Below are 22,816 nucleotides of genomic sequence, written 5' to 3' on the forward strand. Positions count from 1 at the left end.
TCTGTGGAAGCTGTGTGGTGTGGTGGAGACACTGCCTGGTTCTCTGCAGACGCAGCCTCATGCTGAGTAAATATAGCCTCACTCTCTGCAGGCACAACTTTACTCGGGACATATGCAACTTCATCCTGGGCAGGCACTGTCTCGTCTTGGGTAGATGCGGCCTCATCCGAGGAACGTGCCACCTTGTCCTGGGCAGCCATGGGCTGGTTCTGTGCAGACCCTGCCTGTGTCTCCACACAGAGTTCTGGCTTCTGTAGACACAACTTCTTTCTGCTTGCAGAGCAGCTGTCCACACAGCTGACATCCTCTGGTGGAGTCTCGCCCTGGACAGATGTAGCTGGACTTCCTTGTAGAGATGCTTTGCACCTGGAAATAGAGCGTTCTCCTTGGTGGCCGTGGCCAGCCTCAGCCTGTTGAGGCTCATCCTGTGTGCATGTCACCTGCGCCTCTTTGCGCAGCCTCCTTGCATGAACGCGTCTGCGCCTCCTTAGTAAGCTTCGCTTGGTGCTGCCCCAGCCCACACCAGCATGCAGAGCTGTGCGCCATGGAGAGCCCCGGGAGGCCCTGAAGAGCTGCATGCGCAAGTACTGCAGCCTCCGCCGCCGGGCATTGCCTCGTTTCCGGATGGACCAGCCATCAGTGCTCTGCAGAGCTGTGGTCCATGCAGTGGCAGTCTGCGTCGCCTGGCAGAGCCACAGTCCCTGGCTTTGGTGCTGTCTGTGTCTCCGGGGTGGGCACTGTTCTGCATTTGTTCTGTCTGCCCCTCCTGGCAGATCTGGGCTCTGTGTAGATGCGGTCTGCATCTGCCTGCTAGGCATGGCTCCATGTAGACGCAGCCTGTATCCCTTTGCAGAGGCTTGTCCTTTGAGGACACAGTACTCTTTTCTTTGGGGAGTCTTCTCCTGGGTGGACACCATCTGCATCTCCTTGGAGGGCCTAGCTCCACGCAGATGCAGCCTGCGTCTCCTGGCAGAGCCTCGTACCATGTAGACACAGCCCACCCCTCCACATGGAGGCTCAGTCTGTGTAGACATGGTCTTGTGCAGTGGGGCTACCTGTGGATCCCAGCTCCTTCTGGCCGATTGCCTTACCTGCTGCCCCAGGTTGCTCAGGTGGCCTGGTCCCTGCAGCTCCAGCTCCACCCTGCAAAGCTGTTCTCTTTGCTGCGACATCTGCTCAGGCAGCTGTGGGCTCAGCTGAGTGCCGCAGCCCCAGTCCCTGCTCAGGGCCTCCACCTCCTTAGGACCCGAGCCAGTAGTAGCACAGCCTGCCTGCATCTCAGCTCTGTCTGACCAGACCAGAGAGGCTGCTCTTCCAAAGCCGCTGAGAGTGCAGGGGTAGGACAGCAGGTGGGGGAGTGGGCAGCTGAGAGGAGCAGGGAGCACCGAGAGAGCTGGGAGGCTGGCAAGAAGGAGACAGAGGAAAGAAGCAGGAGCCAGAGAGAGGGACGAGGGGAACGAGAGCTGGCTGTAGAGCCAGGCAGCTGAGAGTGCACGCCTTGGCTGAAGAGGGTGTCTTTATACAGTGAGAAGGAGGTGGGGAAAATCCCGTGTGACTCCCTGATTGGCTCCAGCCCTGGTCAGAATGAACCCTGGAGAGATTTCCCAGCCTGCCTACTTTCTGAATGGATTTAAGGCAGCCCTGGAGAGTTGTTCCTGAGGAATAGACCCCCATCTAAATGGTGGCCCTGTCCAGGTCAGCTGTAAACCTCTGACTCCAGAGAAAGGACCCTGCAGAGAGCAGAGCAGGCCGTAGCTGCTCGCCACGATCATCCGATTAGAGCCCTAGGGGGCTGAAAACCACAGGCATTCAGAACCCACAGTATATGGAGCGTGCAGTATGTCCATAGTGTCCTCAGGAAGAATTTCCAGAGGTCCCTAAGACCTACCAATAAATTTCTCCAGGCCCTAACTGAGGTCTATTCCCCACACTCACCTGCTACCACTCCCCGTCAACAAATATACCAACCTGCCGTTGGCTCACTGCCCCATGGGTGCCCTATCTGTGTACGAATACGGGGCAGGAAGATACTCCCTTTCCACTGGGGTGAATATTGAGGGCAGCTGGCTTTCTCTGTGTTATGTGATGACTTATGTCACCCACTCCAGGTAGAATTGTCCCTTGCCTGTTTCATTCAGGTCCTCGGGACCAGAACAAGGCTCTCCATGGCAAAGTGAATCAGGTAGACTCTTCTTGAGGGCTCTGGGAGGTGAACATTCAATGGTGGTTGCTCCCTGACTAATGCTGCCTAAATTCCAATAACCCAGAGCTCGTCCAACCTTCTCTTTCTTCAAGTGGGGGAAACTGAGGCCCAGTCCTCAGCAGGGTTGACTCCAAGTCTCTTGGTTCCCAGTCTTGTCTTCTCTCCACCCCACCACGCTACCTGCCCTTTGGGGATGTGGCTGAGAGGGCCAGCCTTCCTCAGCTTACCACTCTCAAACTGACTTTGACAAGAACTCAGACTTCAAGTGGGGTAAATGTGGCAGTGAAGGGTAGCTGAATGATGGCATCTCTAGCTTCATGGGGGTCAGCCCATAACTGCAAGGCTCAGAGCCAACAGCTGTAGGCCTGACAGGACTGCATCCACATGCCAGTGGCAGTGGAGACAGATTTACCCCCAGGTGCCCTGAACCATTGGAATGGACTCCAGTAGCAGAGCACTCTCTTTCCTTTGATAAATTAAGGTGATGTGTGGGGGTAGCCATGGGGAGGTACCAGGCGGGTGTACGAGATCAGACAATTAAGTTCGTGAACTCATCTTAGAAAAAGTGCTACATACCTCATTGTTGAATATCACTACGGTCACCTTAGAAGGACTCCCCTTGGGAAGCTAAGTACTGATGTCAGCACCTAGTCCACCCTTCAAAGCAATTTTGCAACTCTTTCTCTGCAATGGCCATCAGAGCTGTTGTTGTATTACCCTTGATGTCCTGAATGCCATCCAAATGTCTTCCTTTCAATATTTTCTTTATCTTTGGGTAAAGAAAGAAGTCACTGGGGGCCAGATCAGGTGAGTAGGGAGGGTGTTCCAATACAGTTATTTGTTTCCTGGCTAAAAACTCCCTCAGAGACAGTGCCGTGTGAGCTGGTGCATTGTCGTGATGCAAGAGCCATGAATTGTTGGCGAAAAGTTCAGGTCGTCTAACTTTTTCACGCAGCGTTTTCAGCACTTCCAAATAGTAAACTTGGTGAACTGTTTGTCCAGCTGGTACAAAGTCATAATGAAGAATCCCTCTGATATCAAAAAACATTTGCAACATCGTCGCAACAAGTTCACGAATGTAATTGTCCGACCTCGTCAAAACACCTCTCAAGTTTGGGTGCCTAGGGTCTTTCCAGGTGTCCTGGAACTTCCACCAGCCAGTTGTCAAAGTGCCCTTTACCCTAGGTAGGTGCAGAACTAGAGGACAGGCATGTCCTCTGGGGCTGTAGGTACGATACGGCTCTAGCAGGAAAGCTTAATGTAAGCTTCTTTGCTCTTCCAAAGCCCAATTAGCCTGTGCACAGAAAGCCACCAAGCAAAGGCAAAGCCCCCTAGGGCACTGGGCAGATGGTGCTGCCGTGCTCTTACCATCTCCTAGGAAGAGAGGGTTATGGGCCCATCACCCAGACAGCCTAGAGGATGGACCAAGCCATAGTGGTGACTCCTCAGCTGCACACAAGACGTGAGAGCCACGAGGCACAGTGGCAGCATTTTCATCCATGTCACTGTCATCATTGCAACCCCCATCATGGCTGTGTGCCATTGAGCGCCTCCTGTGTACTGAGAATGTTGTAAGCATTCTCTCCTCCATTGACTCTCACAACTCCCCTTTGGGATGGCTATTATGATTAGCTCTATTTTATAGATGAGGAGAGCAAGGCTCAGAGAGGTCAAGTTACTCACCAGTGTCTCACAGCTCGGAAGCAAGTGGCAATGAGATGAATAAGACTTGTCTCTCGTTCTCAAGATATTGCCGGTCACATCTAGAGACAGAGTGTACAGAAAGGGAATCAATGCTTCTTCCCAGGGATTGATAAGAACTCCCATTTACTGAGTATCTACTATGCTCCAGGAACTTTACGTGCATTTTCCCATTTCAGCCTCACAATAGGGCCATGAATATGCTACTATTACATCCATTTTGGGGGTCAAAAAAATTAGACTCCTAGAAGTTAAGTGACCAAGGTATCACAGCTAATATAAAGCAGAGCTGGGATTTGAGCCACAAAGCCAGTGATTCTCCAACTATTGGGTTTCAGACCCTGTTGTACTCTTAAAACTTATTGAGGGTAAATCCTCGGAGACAGAAAGCAGGTCAGTGGTGACCAGAGACTGGTTGGAAGAGAGAAAGGGGAGTGACTGCTTAATGGGTATGGAGTTTCCTTTGGGGGTGAAGAAAATGTTGTGGAACTAGATAGCAGTGGTAGTTGCACAATATTGTAAATGTACTAAGTGCCAATGAATTGTATGATTTAAAATGATCAATTTTATGTCATGTGAATTTTACCTCAATTTTACCTCAACAAAAAGCAGAATATAATGAGTAAATCAGCAAAAACAATATTTTGAATACCCCCAAAGAGTTTTTCTTTACATGACTTATAGCTCTTCATGTTAACCATATTGGATACAGAATTGTTAAAATATTTGCATATCTATTAATAGTGAAATTAAAATAATTAACTCATTTCACATAAACATAAATAATATTTAATGAAAATAACTATATTTTCCAAAACAAAAACTTGTGTTGAAAAAAGTTGCATTGTTTTACACTTTTTTCAAATTTCCCCAATATCAAGCTTGCTAGAAGGCAGCTAGAGTTTCACATCCAATTCTCTGTTCGGTTATGATATCTCATTATGGTGGAAGTATATGAAGGAAATCCAGTCTCACATATGCGATTGGAAGAGGGAGGGATATTTTAATAGACTTTTCACATAATTGTGGACATTCTTCTTTGGAGTGATACCAAAACTTGACCATGATTGTTTCTTACAGGTTAAGTGCAGTGTGGAAACGTGTATAAGTGAACTTTCCATACTCAGTTCCATTAAAGTCCACAGAACTCTTTTATCCTTTGAATGGATGTTTTAACCATTTGTCGTTTGGTACCATCATGCATCGGTCACTTGGAAAATATGGACGCCCTGACTTATGCATAGCTTCCATATATTGACACATTTCATTCTATAACATTAAAAAGAAAATCACATTTGTTCTTATAACCACCTGTCTCATTGGAAACAGTCTTTAAGTATTGGGAAGCTATCAGGCTCACCATGGTGGATCCAAGCTTCGCAAAATTCTAATTTTTGCTTTAAAGCTGAAATTTTATCATTGGCAAAAAATACTGTCAGTTGTTTTCCTTGAAGTAATAGGCTCACTTCGTTCATTTACAAGAAAATGCCTGCCAAATACCCAAATCTGAGTAACATTAGTCATTCTTGCAAGTAAATATGATGTTCTATGAAAAACCAGCCAGTTGAGTTCACAACTCGTAATAACATGAGTGTTTTGCCTTGAGTCAACCATTGCACTGTGGTTTCCAGCACAAGTGCTTTAAGCAGATTTCCCATTTTGTCACACGGAATTTTTAAAATACAGGTATTCAAGGATCAATATTTAACAAAGTTAATTATTACTACTTTGCTAACAACGTTCTTTTTTAAAAAATTAAATTTATTGGGGTGACAATTGTTAGTAAAGTTACATAGGTTTCAGGTGTACAATTCTGTATTACATCATCTGTATCTCACATTATAGGTTCACTACCCAGAGTCAGTTCTCCTTCCATCACCATGTATTGGATCCCCTTTATCCTCTTCTACCACGCCCCTCCCCCTTACCCTCTGGCAACCACTAACTGTTGTCTGTGTCTATGAAGTTTTGTTTATTTGTCTTGTTTTTTTGTTGCTTTCAGTTTTATATCCCACATATCAGTGAAATCATATGGTTCTCGACTTTGTCGCTAACAACATTCTTAAGTGAAGCTGGCTTTTTGTTTTATAACTACAAGTGCGTGGTTGTGGAGAATCCAGTGGTGGCTAGTACGATTTGGTGCCATTGCCCTGATCCCACCAGCAGTGCCAACGTCAACTCAGTGGAAAAATCCAAAAGCATTTTAGTGTTACAGTGAAAAGAGTTTTGACCTCCTTGCACAACTTCTAAAGGGTCTTGGGGACCTCTGGGGGTCCACGGATCTCACTCTGAGAAGAGCCATGTGAGGCTATGCATACATCTGCTCCCGCCACCTCCCTTCATCAGGACCTCTGATGGCTTCCTATCACCTGCAGAACCAAGCCTGACCTCGGCCTATGCTGCCAGCCTGGGACCCTGGGTTCCAGCCCGATGGGCTACTCGCCATTATCCAAGTTTGTCCTTCCATGCCCTGGCCCATGCTTTTCCCTGCCCTGGGAAATGTCCTCATCACGATGTCTGGCCATTGAAATGCTACTTATTCTGCCTCTTCGAGGACACCTTCGCAGGGTTTTAAGTAAAAACAATTTTGTTCTCTGAACTTCCTGAGCCCACTCTCAAAACATCTCTAGCACGTAGCAGGCTGGTTATTATATTAGAAGGAGGTGTTTCCTCATCGGTACACTTCCCAGGGACGGACACCAAGTCTCTCCATTTCCCTGCGGTTCAGCCTTGTTTATCCCTGGGGTAGGGGTCATTTGTTCAATGGTACTGGATTGCAGGGATTCAGCTCCAGTGCCCATAATGTAAAACTGGAAAATGCCATGTGGCTGCAGCTGTGAATGCTCAAAGCTCACGGAGCATATTTTGCCTTTTTTCAGTCCCCAAGGAGAGTCACAATGGGTGTGGATATTTGCCCATGCTTCTTAAAAATGATCTTATTTCACAGATAGGGAAATGGGGTTACACTTCTGGACTACTGCAACCCCAGGAATCTCACATCCTCGAGCTGGAACAATCCTTAAGAGGGAGAAAGTCTCCCTGGCACCACTGTGCTGAAGGTGCTATGTTTCTTGCCCCCATTTTTCAGATGATATAGTGCTTGCCCTGGCATGCCCAACACTCTGCCCCCGTAGGCCCAGCTCAACTTGGGCTGGAAGACTTTATCTCATTTGAAGCTTGTCTTACAACCTTGCAGAATCACATTTGATGCCTGCGGAGATGCACTTGTTTGTTTCAAAGGCCAATTTAATTTTGATGCATTTGGCCTCAATAGTTGTTTCCTGATTTCCAAGAATTGCTCTCAATTTAGCGGTTGCCAGCTCACAGCTTTCTGCACCAGCCCTTTGCCTGCCTGCTGTGCTCTAACTTCTCTCTCTTCAATGATCATGTTGTCTGGCAGGGGCATGGAAGTGGGAGAAGGAAGGATCTGCACAGGCTGGAGCATGGAGGAGAGGACCTGGGCGATGGAGACGGAGGGACTCTGAACCAGGGTCCAGAGAGCACATAGAGCAAGACGTGAAGATGGGCAAGGAGAATAGTCAGCCACTCAGTATGAGTTGGTACCAAAATGGTGTGGCCAGATACGTAATCAGGACCATGGGCTCTATCAACAAAGGCAAAGTATTCAGAACGAGGGAGGTGAGTGTGCTGCTCTCTTCTGCAATGTGGTGTATAAGACATGGGCTCTGGAACCAGATTGTTTGATTAAACTTTTCATTCTCTGTGACTTTGGGCAAATTACTTAACCCCTGTGAGACTCAGATGTTGTTTTTCATCTTTTCAATGGGCACAATAACAGAAACAAGTTCAATGTGCTGTTAGGAGGCTCCAGTGAGATCCTAGATGTGAAGTGGTGTGTACAACCCCGCTCTGCTCTGCTTTGGCCAGACACCAACCAGATATTTCGGCTGGTTCTAGAGCATGTGTAGAGGAGGAAAGGCCACGGGGTGGGGGGTGGGGGGGCAAAAGAAGTACCATTTCCCCAGTGGGAGAGAAGGCATCTCCTGATGTGGCTAGCAGGTTCCTTGACGACGGGGATGGGGGTGGCAGAAGTGACTGAGATGCAGGTTCTGGTGTCATGGGAAAGCAGACATCGCAAGAACTCAGTCACGTGACCATTGGTTACTTCAGGAGTGAGCAGGTTGAGCCGGTTCCTTCTGGGGGAGGCATACCACCAGGGACTAGCTGTTGTAGGAGAAGGGGGCCTCAGGCTGCAGCCATGCCTGGGCCGTGGGGATGGTGGAGCGCAGCCCCAGACTGCAAATGCCAAAGGCTTTCTGCTCAGGCCATGCTGACTGGGAGGCGTGCAGGCCATTCCTAGGGACCCACGAGTCACCGGCCAGTCAAGGGCCTCCCGGTTAGAATTTCAGTGTGTTTGCTCCTGGTGCCGTAGCAGCTGGAGTCTGGTGGATCGTGGAGCTGCTGCCCACCCAGCTGATCGTCAGCCATACCGAAAACAATGGGCCACTGTGGTCTCCTGGGCAGCTGTAGGCATCTGAGCTGGGAGACCACCCCAAGATCCTTACTCTAGCCCCCTCCTTTTCAAGTTGAGGGGGCCGAGGCCTGTGAGAAGCAAGGCCTGCTCATGTAACACTGAGATGGATGTATACAGCCACTACCCCAAAGCCCAGCCCTGCCTTGGACCCAGGAACCCTGAGGGCTTGCTCCCCTTGCAAATGCCCGTGCCGTGTAAATGAGTCAGGCCTGGCCCTGAGAGCAGCCGGCTTCTCCAGGCAGTAGGAGCCTAGAGACCAGGTGCCAAGTCCCTGGTCTGTCCCTTCCTTGCCAGGGGACCTTTAGGCAAGGCAGCCTCCTCCCTTCAGGCCTCAACTACTTCCGTTCTGAAAAGAGAAAGTGGCAGTTGGTCTTGTCAATTGTCCTTCCTCCCTGAAAGCCAGATTTCAAGGAACTTAGGGACCTGTGATCCAGTGGTGGGGATGGTCTAGTGGGGTGAATAGTGGCCTATAAAAAATATATGTCCAAGCTCTACCTCCAGAGCCTATGAACGTGAAATTATGTGGGGAAAGGGTCTTTGCTGATGTAATGAAGTTAAGGATCTCCAGATGAAGCCATCCTGGATCGTCTTGGTGAAGCCTAAATGCAATCACAAGTGTCCTTACAGAGACAGAAGAGGAGAAAGACACAGAGCAGAAGAGACGGCCTTGTGAAGAAGGAGTAAGAGATTGGAGTGATTCAGCCACAAGCCAAGGAATGCCAAGAATGCTGGCAACCACCAGAATCTGGACGAGCCAAGGAAAACCCACCCCCTAGAAACTTCCGAGACTATGGCCCTACCAACACCTGGACTTCAGACTTCTGGCCTGCAGAACTATGGGACAATATTCATATTTCTGTTCTTTTAAGTCACACAGTGTGTGGTAACTGGTTACAGCAGCCCGCGGACTCTCATGGACTGGGCCAAGCTGCTGCCTAGACCCGGAGCCCATGGGCCATCCAAGGGCTCAGGCCCTGCCAAGTGGCTCCCGAGGAGCTCCTAGAGGCTGACTGAGCCTTGCTGGGTGGACCTGCTGTACCGTTCACTCACGGCTGAGGCAGTATGATTGGCTCGGTCTCCTGTCAGGCCCACTCAGTACCCGTGAACTTCCGGCTGAAGGTCAAGTGCCGCTCCAGCTCACTGATGATGGTTGGCAGCAGCCCGTGCTGATACCTCCAGGCTTACGCCTCTAATTCCTGAGTCCTGCTTTGCTTTGCCACAGTGCCAGCCCAAAGTGTAGTGGTAGCAAAGAGATGCTCTCCGGGGACCCTTGCCTGCCCCAGTGCTGTCCTCTTTGCCTCAGTCCGGCTGCCCAGTGTGTGGCAGGAGTACCCAGAAGGTGTGACCAGGCCCTGGCTTCAAGAGCCACACACGTAGCCATGCTGTCCACGGCCGTCCTGGGTGCCCCCGGAAGGGGGGAAGAAAGACGCGTGGCCCACAGGCAGCAGGTGGCAAGCCAGAGCTACCAAGAGCCAAGGCTTCCTGGGCTGCCTTCGTACCAGCTCAGTTCTGAAAACCACAGCTCTGATCCCCGTGCATCAAGAGACACTGGTAGCTGGGATTCCATTTTCGAGCCTCCCCATAGTAAAAGCACTGGCATTCGGTGGTGGACCCGGGTGATCAGGGAAGACGATACTACAGAAGTTCCCTTTGACCTTTAGAGTGAGTTTTTACCACCTCTTCTCATACACTTTGGAAATTCTGATTACATTATTAACAGCTCTTAATTGCTTTTTATTCCTAAGCCTTCATGCAGAGGCAGAGATGGCAGAAGGGTGTGTGAAGGGAGGTTATTCTCTGTGGTAGAGGAATAACATCCAGCATAGTATCATCCTGAGTGAGGCCCAGGTAGAAATCATGTCTTCGTTAAGTTTACCAGTTCCTTTTGTGTTACCAGTGTATTCTAGGAAGTACAGTATATTTAAGTTTAGTCAAGGGTGGAGGGGATAGGAGGCCAAAGCCACCTTTCAGGCGTCTCAGGCCAGCTGCCCATGGCCTTTTTGGAGTTCTCAGGGCTCACCTGTGCCAGTCCCCAGAAGAGCTGATGGGGTGCCTAGAAAATGAACACTGTTGAGCTTCCAGGCGACACAGATGCTTGGGGTTGGGAATCTGGGCTCCTCACCTTGGACTGAGCCTGTCAGCCAATGGAGGGTGGCTGCCTTCGAATAGGGACACCTTTCCCAGGCTGCTCAGTAAAACGGGCCTGAGTGTGAGGACTCAGGGGGGCCCCAGCTGCCACTTCTCCTTGAAGACAAGGCCACATTTTTCTGCCTTATATGTGATTGCTCTTGTAGCAATCCTCTAAATATCTTTGTCACATAACGAGACCCGGGGGTTCAAAGGGAGCTCTGAAAGGAGCTTTTGTCTCCTGATTTTAGACTTTTATGAGTCACAAGCAGTAATGAGCTTCCCTCCACCAGCCCGGAGGCACATTCAGCTAGGCAAGGCACTGGGGAAGGTGGACGCCACCCAAAAGCACGGGGAATACAGTCTGCAGATGTCAGAGCAGGCGGAGGGGTGGCAAGGCTTTGGGAGTCAAGGTCCCAGTTGCAGGCAGGAGTGAGGGGCAGGGACAAGTACGGCTTCTCTGGTTTCTGTGGAGTGTGGGGAGCTGCAGCTCCCCACACTCCACAGAAGCCAGAGAAGCTGTACTTGGACAATGTTAAGAGTTGACTGGCTGTTTAACACTCCTTTTGGCCCAAAGCAAGCTGCTACTATAAGAAATTTACAGGTAACTACCCTCATCTGCTCTGCTGTTAAGACACGAGCACACTGAGGCTCAGAGAGGGAAAGCAACTTGCCCAGGGTCACCCAGCTGGTGGCAGAACTGGAGTGGAACGCTGCCCTCCTGACCACAGGTTGCCAACCTCTCTAGATCATGCGTATGTGGCCTGCACCAGCTGTGTGGGGGACAGGCTAGGGTCCATGTCGGGTGGAGAGGGCCGAGGATGCAGACCAGATCATTGTACGCAGGCGTGGGTTCCCCAGGAGTTTCCATTTCTGGCGTGGTGGTTGCTGCTATATGCCACGCCAGCCAACATACCTCACACACTTGTCTACTGTATTAGGGGGAGACACACACACACACACACACACACACAGAGAGAGAGAGAGAGAGAGAGACAGAGGCACACAGAGATTTAGGTTAAGGAATTGGCTCATGCAACAGTCAGGGCTGGCAAGCTGGAAATCAGCAGGCTGCAGATTCAGGCAGGAGTTGTTGCCATCTTGAGTACGAAGGCTGGAAACTCAGGCAGGGTTTCTGTGCTGTAGTCTGGGGTTAGAATTCCTTCTTTGGGGAACCTCAGTCTTTGGCTTTTAAGGCCTTCAACTGATTGGATGAGGCCCACCTGTGTTATGGAGGACAATCTGCTTTACTCGAACTTGACTGATTTAAATGTTAATCACATCTTCACAGCGGCATCTGCACTGGTGTTTGGCCAAACAACCGGGCATCATGGCCCGGCCAAGTTGACATGTAAAATGAGCCATCACATCCACAGTGTCTTCTGCAGCAGCCCAGGGAAGCAACTGTTGGCTTTGAGAGCAGAACATGCTGCTGGATGGTGGCCTGCTGGTGAAGGCAGGGAAAGCAGCCTGACCAGAATCTGGGCAGCCCGAGGCCCCCTGCCTCCCCACCTCCTGCAGCTGCCCTTGGCCTAATATTCTGGCCTCTTCCAGAGATCAGCTCCCCATGAGGGGAGCTAGCGGGGATAGAGTCTCTGTTAGAGCCCAGGCTTGGGAGCTCAGGGCTTGGCCCCATGGTGCCTTCCTCCCTGGGGATACCCATCCCTGCATTTCCCTCCTGCCCAGTGCATGGTGGCCACACCTTTGGATTCCAGCCCATAAGTCCACCTTCCATCAAGAGGAGAGAGCAGCTGCAAGGCCGCTGAGAGCAGGTTGCTTGGTACTGAGGAGTCAGATTTGTGCAAATGCACCCTCCCCCAACAAACCCCGTCAACCCAGTCACTCCCTCGGGGGTCCTCTTCTTCTGGCTCTCCCCTGTCTTTTGTCCCAAGTGATGAAGCTCTCTTTGCTGTTCTGTCATCTTCTGCATGCTCCCTGGGCACCAGATCAGAATGGCTCTCTGAAAAGCTGCTCTGGCAGCCTCACCCCTGCACCAGCACTTCCTTGTGGCTCATCTTGGTAGAGTTCTCTCCCCAGTGGGTATGCTTGGAGCTGAGTAGCAATTCAGCTTCAGCCACCAGGTCAGCAGGTCTAGTGGGGTTTCTGTGCTGCCAGGAAGAACAAGAAGAGGGCTACAGAGTCTTCAGATGAGATGCCCCCCGGTGCCCAGGCTTTCTGCCTCTTGTTTCAAGCTCATCGCAGTCCTAAGGTAGGAATGAATCATATCCTCATTTCATGGACGAGCAGACTGAGCCTCGGACAGGGTGGGCTGCTGGCCCAAGGCAGTGCAGGGGATAGAGATGGGCTGGGTGGGAATCCAGAGCCCCACCACTCAGCACCTAGGGGTTGTGCTAGCACCCCCTCTGGGCACACAGCCCGGAATGGGCTTCTTCCCAGCTCTAAACAGAAACCAGCAGATGGGTGAGCAGGCTTGCTGGAAGCCCCAGCTCTGGCCTCAAGCCATTAGGGCTGCCATCCCAAATGCGGAAGCGATGTCTTCGGGTACATACCGATAAATGGGGACAACCTGAAGAGAGACTCTGAGTTGAGGAGCAGGGGATGCCCCCCATTCCCAGACCCAGTGCTGCAGCCTCGAGCTCCCAAAGCTCTGCTACCAGTGTCCCCTGAGCTCCCAAGTCTGTCATGGCTCAGGATCTAAACTGGGCTCCTTAAGTGCTCAAGCACCATCCCCCACCTCAACCCCTACCACCCCACCACCCCGATACCCCAGGTCCTCCAGGATATGGCCATGACCACCTCTCCCACCTAATATTCTAGAACATTCCTTTTCCTTCCACAGTACTACTCCCACCAGTCTTCTCCTACTTCCCTGCACTTCCTACCCTCACCCTCCTAACTCAGGGCCATAAACTGCCACCTCCTCCCCGATACACTTCCCAGTGTAGTGCGCAAAGCCCAGCAGTCTCCCCACCACCGCGGCTTTCCACTGTGCCCATCAGAAGGATGGACATTTCCCCCGCCATTTTGCCCTGCCTGCCCAATACCCTCGGCTTCCACCTCAGTGTTCCAGCCCGTCACAGAGTGTGTCGCTTCGACGGGAAGTGTTGCAGGTGGCAGAGTCTGCCCACACTAGGAGGCCAGAATCTGCTTTCGAGCAGTGACCACCTTGAGCTGAATCTGCATACCCCACGGCTGGGTACACCCAGGACTTGACCCAGAGTTAAGTGCTCAAGGAACAGAAAGCAAGCTGGCCCTTCTTTCAGGGAACTTCTTAGAACTTGCCCAGCAAATACTTCAATGGACATTCTAGAATTCTAGAACCAAAAGTCTGGGGCAGTGGACAGGGCCCTGAAAGCAGCTCATGCAGAGTCTCCAAGCCAAGCTGTGCAGCCGGGACACTGGGGCTGCTGATTACAATGCAGATTTCCTGGGCCCTATGCCAGAGGTACTAAATCAGAATCTCCATGCGGGTGGGGAATAGCCAGCTGCATTTTTAAAAGGCCTCCACAGGTGGTTCTGATGTATTCCACAGATTGGACAGGCCAGGGCCCCAGCTTGCACAGCGAGTCATCGCAGACTGGGACCGGAACTCTGGCTCTTGGCTCCCGATGTGGGGCTCTCTTCCCTATGTCATCAGGCCCAGCCAGCTGTCAAGGCTAAGGAGCTACATCCATGAGTCACTTGCTAACAAGAGGCATCCTGCCTCAAGGGCATGAGTCATAACGGAGCCCAGCTGACAATGGTCAACTCCAAAGAATCAACAGGAAATGTTGGGGATGCCTCGTCTGTGCTGCTGCCCGAGACAGAACGGTCTGGGCTCCTTGGGCAGGGGTGCCTGTCTCTTGTTATGAAGCCTGCACAGCCTTCAGTCCTTCAGAACAGGCTTCTGTCTGCTGCTTCAGACCCAAACATTCTGTTTGTCTAGCAGCCATCTAGGAGCTGGATCCATGGCTGCGACATGCTGTCAGGAGACTGCAAGGAGCAGGAAAGCCATCATCACTTAGAGGAGGTACGGCCAGGGGAGGTGCACGATAGCCTCTGTACGTGCAGATGGGTCAGCCTGGTCTGGTGGGCAGGCACACAGATGGAGGAGGACGAGGAGGTAGCCCACGGGGCGGGGCCAGGGGAAGTGGGCCACTGCAGGCAGAGAGCGCGGTATATGTGCAGGCTCTGTATGTGTACAGGCATGCGCAGAAGAGGACGGCTGGTGTTGCCGGCGCCCAGAATAGAAGTGCAGGACCAGAGGGGCATACAATGGGGCACAGAGAGGCTGCAAGAGGGGAGGAGGCAGGTCCTTTGAGGCCCTGATAGGGATGTTTTATTTTATGGTAAGAACAATGGGAAGGGCCAACAAACATGAAAAGATGCTCCACATCACTAGTCATTGGAGAAATAGAAATCAAATCCATGAGATACCACCTCACACCCACCTAGATTTAAAAAGAAAAAGGAAGTGTTGATAAGAAAGTCAAGAAATTGGGATCCTCATGCATCGCTAGTGGGAAAATAAAATGGTGCAGCCACTGTGGAGGACAGATTAATGGTTCCTCAAAAAGCTAAACATAGGGGTCGGCCACGTGGCTCAGTTGGTTACAGCACGAGCTCTCAACAACAAGGTTACCGGTTCAATTCCCACATGGGACGGTGGGCTGCGCCCCTACGACTAAAGGTTGAAAATGGCAACTGGACTTGGAGCTGAGCTGTGCCCTCCATAACTAAATTGAAGAACAACGACTTGGAGCTGATGGGCCCTGGAGAAACACACTGTTGCCCAATATTCCCCAATAAAATTTTTTAAAAAAATGTTCACTGGCAAATTCCATCACACACACACACACACACACACACACACACACACAAACCACAACTTTAAAAAGCAGCGGGAAGAACACTGGGAAGGCGGAAGGCTGGTTGAGGGCCGGAGGCAGGCTTCCTGCCAGTTCTGAGCACTTTGCTGTCTGTGCCCCTGTCTCTACCTTCCAAAGCTTCTGGGCGCTCGGAGCCTGCTTGTGTACTGTGGGCCTGGCCATGGTTTGTCCCTGCTGCGGGGCTTCGATGCGACAGTGTGTGGGATACCCTGACTCATAGGATGTCTGTAGCCCATGCCAGCTGCTTTCCTTGGGAGGCGCATCATACAAGGAAAGGGCGGTTTGGATGGGTGGAGTGACCTGCTCATGCCATGCAGCTAAGAAGTGACTAAGTCCCGACTCTCTAGAATCACACTGCCTGGTTCCTTCAACCCTTGGAGCAGCCATGTCCTTGTACGTAAAATGCAGCTGCTAACAACAGTCTTGCCAGGAAGCAGTTTTCTCTCAGAGGACCAAGCCTGGCTCACTTCCTTGGAGAAGGTGAAAAGGGCTCCACTTCCAAGAGACTTCCAGATGGGTCATCATCACTCAGTTCAACCTCAGGAAACATACAAAAATGTTCTTATCTCATGGCCCCTGCTGTTGGCCTGGGGGAGATGAAAATCACTGAGGGAAGAAAATCAGAGGCATGTGCAGGCTCTTTTCTTGAAAAGTGTTAGGGAAGATGTTAACTTTTACATCAGGTTCTGTGCTGTTGTTCCAAGGTTATCAAACTATCAATAGAAGATGGTTCTAGAAGGGCAAATTTTGAGAACACAGGGAAACGTGGAGGGTCTCTTCCTTAGCTCCTTTCCGCCACTGCTGGGTCCCTTCTGCTCTGTACCCTTCACTCCCTCGGACTCTCCCACTCCCTGCCAGCCTGGTGCCTCCACTTCTGGTCTCTAAAATGGGTTTCATGGGAAGATGAAAGGATTGAGGCTTAGCCCGATGGTGAACTTATAATATAAGTGCTCAGTAAGGTTAGCTATAATGACAAGAATTTTAAATAATAAAAAAGCAGTGTTGGTTTTTCTCATGGACCTTGTTCTCTTCCACATAATTGGTCATCTACATTGTAAGACTTTATCTTTTTGCACGGGATTCAATAGACTTCTTTTTCGTGACAAAGACATTTTAAAAGCAGTCGGTCCACCCTCTTCTTGGTGCTGACTCAGCTATTCCAGGAAGAAGGTTGTTCCTTCTTGGCCTGGACACCCTCCAAGCCACTCCCAGGGCTGGCACGAGTCTCAGGGCTGTGGGCTAGTGAGCCCCAGACACCCTTGGGGCTGACTTCTCCATTAGGCATAGTAGGCACTAGGGCCATGGGACGTTTAGGGGCTCGTGAAAATATTTTAATTTCTTTTCAAGTTGGAAGACAAAATGAATTTTTAGAAGGAAGGAAATATTTTAATATATACTATTAATGTGAATTAATGTACATTCATATGAATTAATGTATTCGTCTTTATACAATCACAAAATGTAATTTTTACTTATTTTCTTTTTATTGAGGAAAGGGCCCACAAAGGCAGCGATCCCCAGGGTCCACAGACATGAAAATGCAGCCCTGGGTCTTTCCCGCTAGGCTTCTCGTTTCCGATTCTATTCACTAACGCCAGGCCCCGAAGGTAGCCAGGATGGTGAATCTTTCCCCACTTTCCACAAAAACAGACTGAGGTTTGGAAATAAGAAGTGAGTTGGCTGATTATCACCCAGAGCTTTCTGCTGCCCCTCATGGCCATTTCAGGGCCCTTCCCTGCCAGGGAGACTAAAGTGGGGGAGTCCCTATGCCTGAGAGGAAAGCCTCCTCCACCTGCCCCCAAGCCTCTCCTGACATGTCCCTCAGCTATTTCTGGGCCATTGGGAAGAGAGCTGGAGGGTCAGAACAGTGCAGGAAAATGTTAACCACTAATCCTGGTCAGAACCATGGCTGCCAAACCTCCATAGAGCCGTGAAGCTGTGGTCAAAGGGTTATACGCGGTGCCCTGGGGATGCCCACAGACTCCTCACCTGGCTCAGTCAGAGTTCCACAGAGAAGCAGAACAATGGGAGATTAGATAGACAGACAGAGGTGGATGATGGATGGATAGATAATAGATAGATTTATTTATTTATTTATTTATTTATTTATTTATTTATTTATTTATTTCAAAGAACTGGTTCACACAACTGTGGGGCCTGGCAAGTCCCAAATCTGCAGGGCAGACCAGCAGGATGGAAACTCAGGCAGGGGTTGATGCTGTAGTCTGGAGACAGTCTTCTTTGGGAAACCTCAGTGTTTTCTCTGTAGGGCTTCAACTGATTAGACGAGGCCCACCACATTATCAAGGGTTAGTAGTCTTCTCAAAGTCAGCAGATTGTAGATGTTAACCACAACGACAAAATACCTTCACAGCAACACTCAGATTAGTGTTTGATTGAATAACTGGGGACTATATTCTGGCCATCCATGATCCGTGCCACATTGGCCGAGGTAAGGGCTTGCTGGCTTATTTGACCACTTGAATCCTCTGTAATTTTTTCCTGCCTCCCCAAGCAGGAAGGCCCAAGTCAGGTTCTCAAGTAGAAGAGACTTTGAACCAAAGTCCAGTATCTGGCCCTTTGGCTGGGTCAGAGTGATATGGTGTCCCCTGGGCTCCTCAGCCCAACGGATGGCCCCTTGCTGCCAGCACCTGCCCTGCCATAGCAATTGTAAACAATGGCCCAAAGCGTGTGCTGTCACTGCCTTACCTGGGGAGTCCTGGCTTCCTAGACTATGCAGTCCTAGGTGCTGTAGCAGAGAGGAGCCTCCAGGAGGTTTCTGCTTTAGGGTCTTGGGCACCCCCACCCCTGCTGGGGGAGGGTGTGATGTTTTGCTTTCCCAGCAGGGGGGAAACACAGCCCCTCCAGGGGTCCACACTCAGAGGAAAACAATTATCACAAGCCTCTAAAACCCCCATGGGGTCCTGGGGCTTAGGGGCTAGCTGGATGCACTGGAAGCATCTAGAACTGTTCAAACTGCTACCTATGACCCACCTATGGTTGTCCTAAAATCAAGCTAGCAAGTCTCGACCAACATATGCACAGGGTGCCCCCCAAAAATGTATACACGCTTTAAGAAAGGAAAAAAGAAACTATTAAAATGGTAATCCTCAGTATATACTAATAACAAAACGTGAATACAAGTTGTGTATACATTTTTTGGCACCCTCAGTATTTGGAAAAATGAAACAGAATAAAAAGAAGGTAGCAGAAAATATCTAAGTACATTGTGTTAGTCCATTTGACTGTTATAACAAAAATACAATAGACTGGGTGGTTTCAACAACCAACATTTATGTCTCACAGTTCTGGAATCTGGCAAGTCCACGATCAAGGCACCAGCAGATTGGGTGTCTGGTGAGGGTCACAGATGCCCACTTTCTAGCTGTGCCTCCCAGGGTGAAGGAATGTGGGATTTCTTTTATAAGGGTACCAATCCCATTCATGAGGGCCCCACTTTCATGACCTCATCACCTCCCAAAGGCCCACCTCCTAATGTCATCACCTTGGGGACACAAACATTTAGTTTATGACATGACGCCCCTGGCTCCACACAATTCACATCCCTCTCACGTGCTTTTAAGATGCCTCAATACTCACTTTCATAGTTTGCTTTTCATATGAATGCACCGTTTTTGACCCATTCGACTGCAATGGACAGTTGGGTGGGTTCCAGATTTTGTATACCTTGAACAAAGGTATACTTTGTATACCTTTGTATACCTTGGTCCATGTCTCCTGATGCACGTGTGTACTCACTCCCATAGCGTATAGAACTAGGAGTGGAATTGCTGGGTCATCGGGCGTGGCCATCTTCAACTTCACTAGGTAATGCAAACTTTCCCAAAGTACCTATCCCATTGCACACCCCCAAAGCAGTATGAATGAGTGTTCCAGGGGCTCCCCATTCTCACCGACACTTGTGAATTTTAGCCCTTCTGGTGGGTACATAGTGGATCTCTTTGAGGTTTCCATGTGCATTTCCCTTATTACTAGAAATCAAACTGCATTTCACACATTTATTAGCCATTTGGATTTCCTGGCTTGTAAATTATCTATTAAGCCTTTTGCCAATTTTTCTATTTGGCCGTCTGTGTTTTTGTTAATAACTTGTAGGACTTTAAAAAAAAAAATCTGGCTATAAGCCCTTTGTCAGTTTTATGTGTTCCAGATCCCTTTTCTCAATTTGTGGCTTGCTTTTTACTCTCTTCATGCTATCTTTTGAAAAATATGAATTCTTCATTTTAATGCAGTCCAGCTTGTCCATCTTTTCCTTATGCTTAGTGTTTTTCCTGCCATGTTTAAGAAATCTTACCCTACCCTTAGGTCATGAAGACATTCTCTTTTATGCTCTTTGGAAAGCTGTGTAGTCTCACCTTTCACATTTAAATCCTTCATCCACCTGGACTTGATTTTTGTGTGTGATGGGAAATAGGAGCCCTACTTCATTTTTTATCCTTATGGATCCCCTATTATCCTTGCACGATTGACTGAGAAGGCTATTCCCTCCTCACTCCCATGCAAGGTGTCCTGTCATAAATCAGAATATATATCCGTGGGTCTGTCTGTGGGCTCACCCAGCTACCCCATCAGTCTATTTAGCCATCCTTGTACTGAAACCATAGCAGGCAGATGTCTCTCAACACTTATTGACCCAGGCTTTCCTCATGAGGGGTTAGAAGGCTAAAAGTTAGCTATACCCAGATTGGTAAGGATCTTGAAAATCAATTGGAGAGGCCTAGACTTGACCTGGGGAGCAAAGGGGTTCCCCAGCATGTCAGGAAGCAGAAGAGAGATCCTGGATCAGTGTCTTAGGAAGATATTTCTGGGACTCAAGTGTCAGCACAGGAGCGTGGGGCCGAGAAAAGAATGTGGGGGTTATTGCAGTGGTTCAAGACTAAGATCACGGGCCTGGATGAAGGAGGTGGCCGCGGAAACAGAAAGGAAAGGATGTGTCCAAGAGACATTTAAAGGAGAAAATGGAAATGATGGTATTTTGTTATGAGTCACAGGAAGAGGGAGGGCTTTGGAGACTGAAAACTGATGCCAAGCTTTCTAGCCCAGAAACAGAGAGGACTCTGGTTTGATGAAAGAGGCCCAGAAAGTAATTGGGGGAGTATGTTTTTTTCCACCACTCCATCCTGAAAGTTCAGTTAGTGTTCCAGAAAATCAATCAGAGTAGTCTTGACAGTAAGCCTGTTGAGCAGTGACATGTCCGTTGCACATGGCTTTGGGTTTTAAGAGTTGCAGTGAGACCTTGAGCCGTGTTTGGGCACCCCTGGGCATCGTTGATTTGATTTGCTTTGCAGACTGAATCCAGTTGGATCATGAGGACATCCTAAAGCAATTTGATAAATAAACAACTGCCTTTCCAATAGTTAAAATGACAGATTCAAACAAGAGCAGTAACAAAAAGAATGACCAAACCTAAAGGGAAAAGTAACTTTAAAAAAAAAAAAGGTAGCCCTAGGCCAATAATGTATGGAACACTATGAAATATATCTAAAAGGTACAGTGGATACTTGTAAATACTTGTAATTGTTCTTCTTTCTATTGGCGTAGTATGTTTAAACGTGTATAGTCCTCTCAATCTTCCTATCCCTGCTGACATGCGCCAAAGCGTGCAGGTCTAATACTATTACTGAAAAGCCAACAGCATATTTACAGAGACTGAATGTGTATGAAGAGCAGATAAATCAAGTCTCTTGGAAAAATAAAATCCCATAGTCAATTATGTTGTGAAAAGACTAAAATAGTGTTTGCAACTCAATTACACCACCAGTTGGATTTTTAAAAAGAGGCCATTCACATTTTAGGTCATAAAATCGCTCCCTTAATCCTTTAAACATCAAATAAAATTAAGATTTTAGGATAAGATTCACTTGGTTAAAAATAATATGAAAATCTTTGGCAAATAATTAAAAGGGATTTGGCAACATAATAACCAGTTAACTCCAGCACAGATTTAATAAAGAATGGGTTCTGAGAGGAACTGGTATTTACTTTTTTTTTTTCTTTTCTGTATGGAACTACAAGAGTCCCTGATTCTGAGTACTACTGATATTTGCAGATGAAATCAAATGAAAGGTGCTGTGAGATTCTGTCCTGGGCGTGAGGGGCTGACTCAGTAAGCCTGGGCCCCTGGAGACCTCTTCCCCTAAAAGACAAGAGTCCACAGTCAAACAAGGCTCAAGTGTGGCCATGAAATTGACATCTTGACTTTCTATAGCCACCTGTCATTTGTTCTGTGGTATGAGAGCCAATGCTGACTTTTCTCCTGGGTCTCAGAAATCCTACGCTCAAGCCACCCAACTTTCCAAGTCAGAATCCTTGTTTCACAAAGGCCAAAACACACAAGTGTTGTGAGCCTAGATACTCATCCTGTCACCCATTCGCTTAGTCACTCATCTGTCCACTCACTCCGTCGTTCATTCACTCACTTATTTCACAAACATGTCTTGAGCGTTTGCTGTAGGCCTGGTGCTGAGGGGAATACAGAGCAGAACAGGCGTTAGCCCGACTCTCATGGAGCTCACCCCCTAGTCATCACGAGGCAGAAGTACAAAGTAACCACACCACAGGGCAGAGGAAAATAGGGCAACAAGGAGATACGAAGATTCAGGGAGGGCAGAAGGAGAAGCTAATTTCACCTCTAAAATTCCCCATCCTTTACTTGACTCCTTTATTGCGTCCCTTCCCCATTAGAATATCAGCTCCGTGAGGGCAGAGGTGTATGAACGCACTGTTGTATCCTGTGTACTAGAAAAGTGCCTGGCACATGATGGGTGCCATGAAAATGTCTGTGGTATAAATGAGTGAATTGTAGGAGGAGGGAGAACACTGATGGAGCTCTCTTTGGAAATGCTTTGCAGAGGAGAAAATCCTCGAGATGGGCTTTGACACAATGAAATAGCATCTTGGTCGAAAGGAACAGCTGGAGCCCAGGGCTGAGAAGTTGCATGGTGTGTTCCAGGAACAGAGTTGTCCAGTGTAGAGAAATGTAGGACACGAGGGGAGACCAGATCACCGAGAGCGTTCAAAGCCAGGCAGAGGTGCTGTGTGTTCTCCTGTGAGTGCTGGGGTCTCTAGAGAAGGAAATGGACATCCACTTACTGAAAAGGCTAACTGCCTGGTGGATCCAAGGTTCGTACCCGGGGAGCCTGCCTAAGAGCTCCGATGCTCTTTACCAGGATCTAGTGATCACCTGCTATGTCTGCAAGAAAAGACAAATAGGGTGGAAAGAACTAGTAGCAGAAGCTATAGCAGGAAGGACCCTATGACCGAGGGAAGTAGGGGGTAGGCCTCAAGCTGGGCCTCCCAGCCTGGCTGGCAGCCCCCTGATGGGGAAGGGCCAGCTGATCCTAAAGGCCCCCACAGCCCTGACATTCTGGGACTCTAATTATAGAAGTGAAAGCTTCATTCCAGATAGCTGGGGAAATCCTGGGGTTCAGTTTCATCTCC

General features: G+C 49.1%; 1 protein-coding gene across 1 annotated transcript in view; it reads left to right on the plus strand.

Annotated features, from left to right (window-relative positions):
* The window catches only part of MAMLD1 (mastermind like domain containing 1), a 486,280-nt gene that overhangs the window by 207,026 nt on the left and 256,438 nt on the right, over positions 1–22,816 (plus strand). Inside the window, exon 10 of the mRNA XM_074324231.1 lies at positions 7,305–7,543. The gene's annotated coding sequence lies outside the window, so the exon portion shown is untranslated. The remainder of the gene's footprint in view (positions 1–7,304; positions 7,544–22,816) is intronic.

Source organism: Rhinolophus sinicus, chromosome X (genome assembly GCF_036562045.2).
Source record: "Rhinolophus sinicus isolate RSC01 chromosome X, ASM3656204v1, whole genome shotgun sequence".
Taxonomy (NCBI): Eukaryota; Metazoa; Chordata; class Mammalia; order Chiroptera; family Rhinolophidae; genus Rhinolophus; species Rhinolophus sinicus.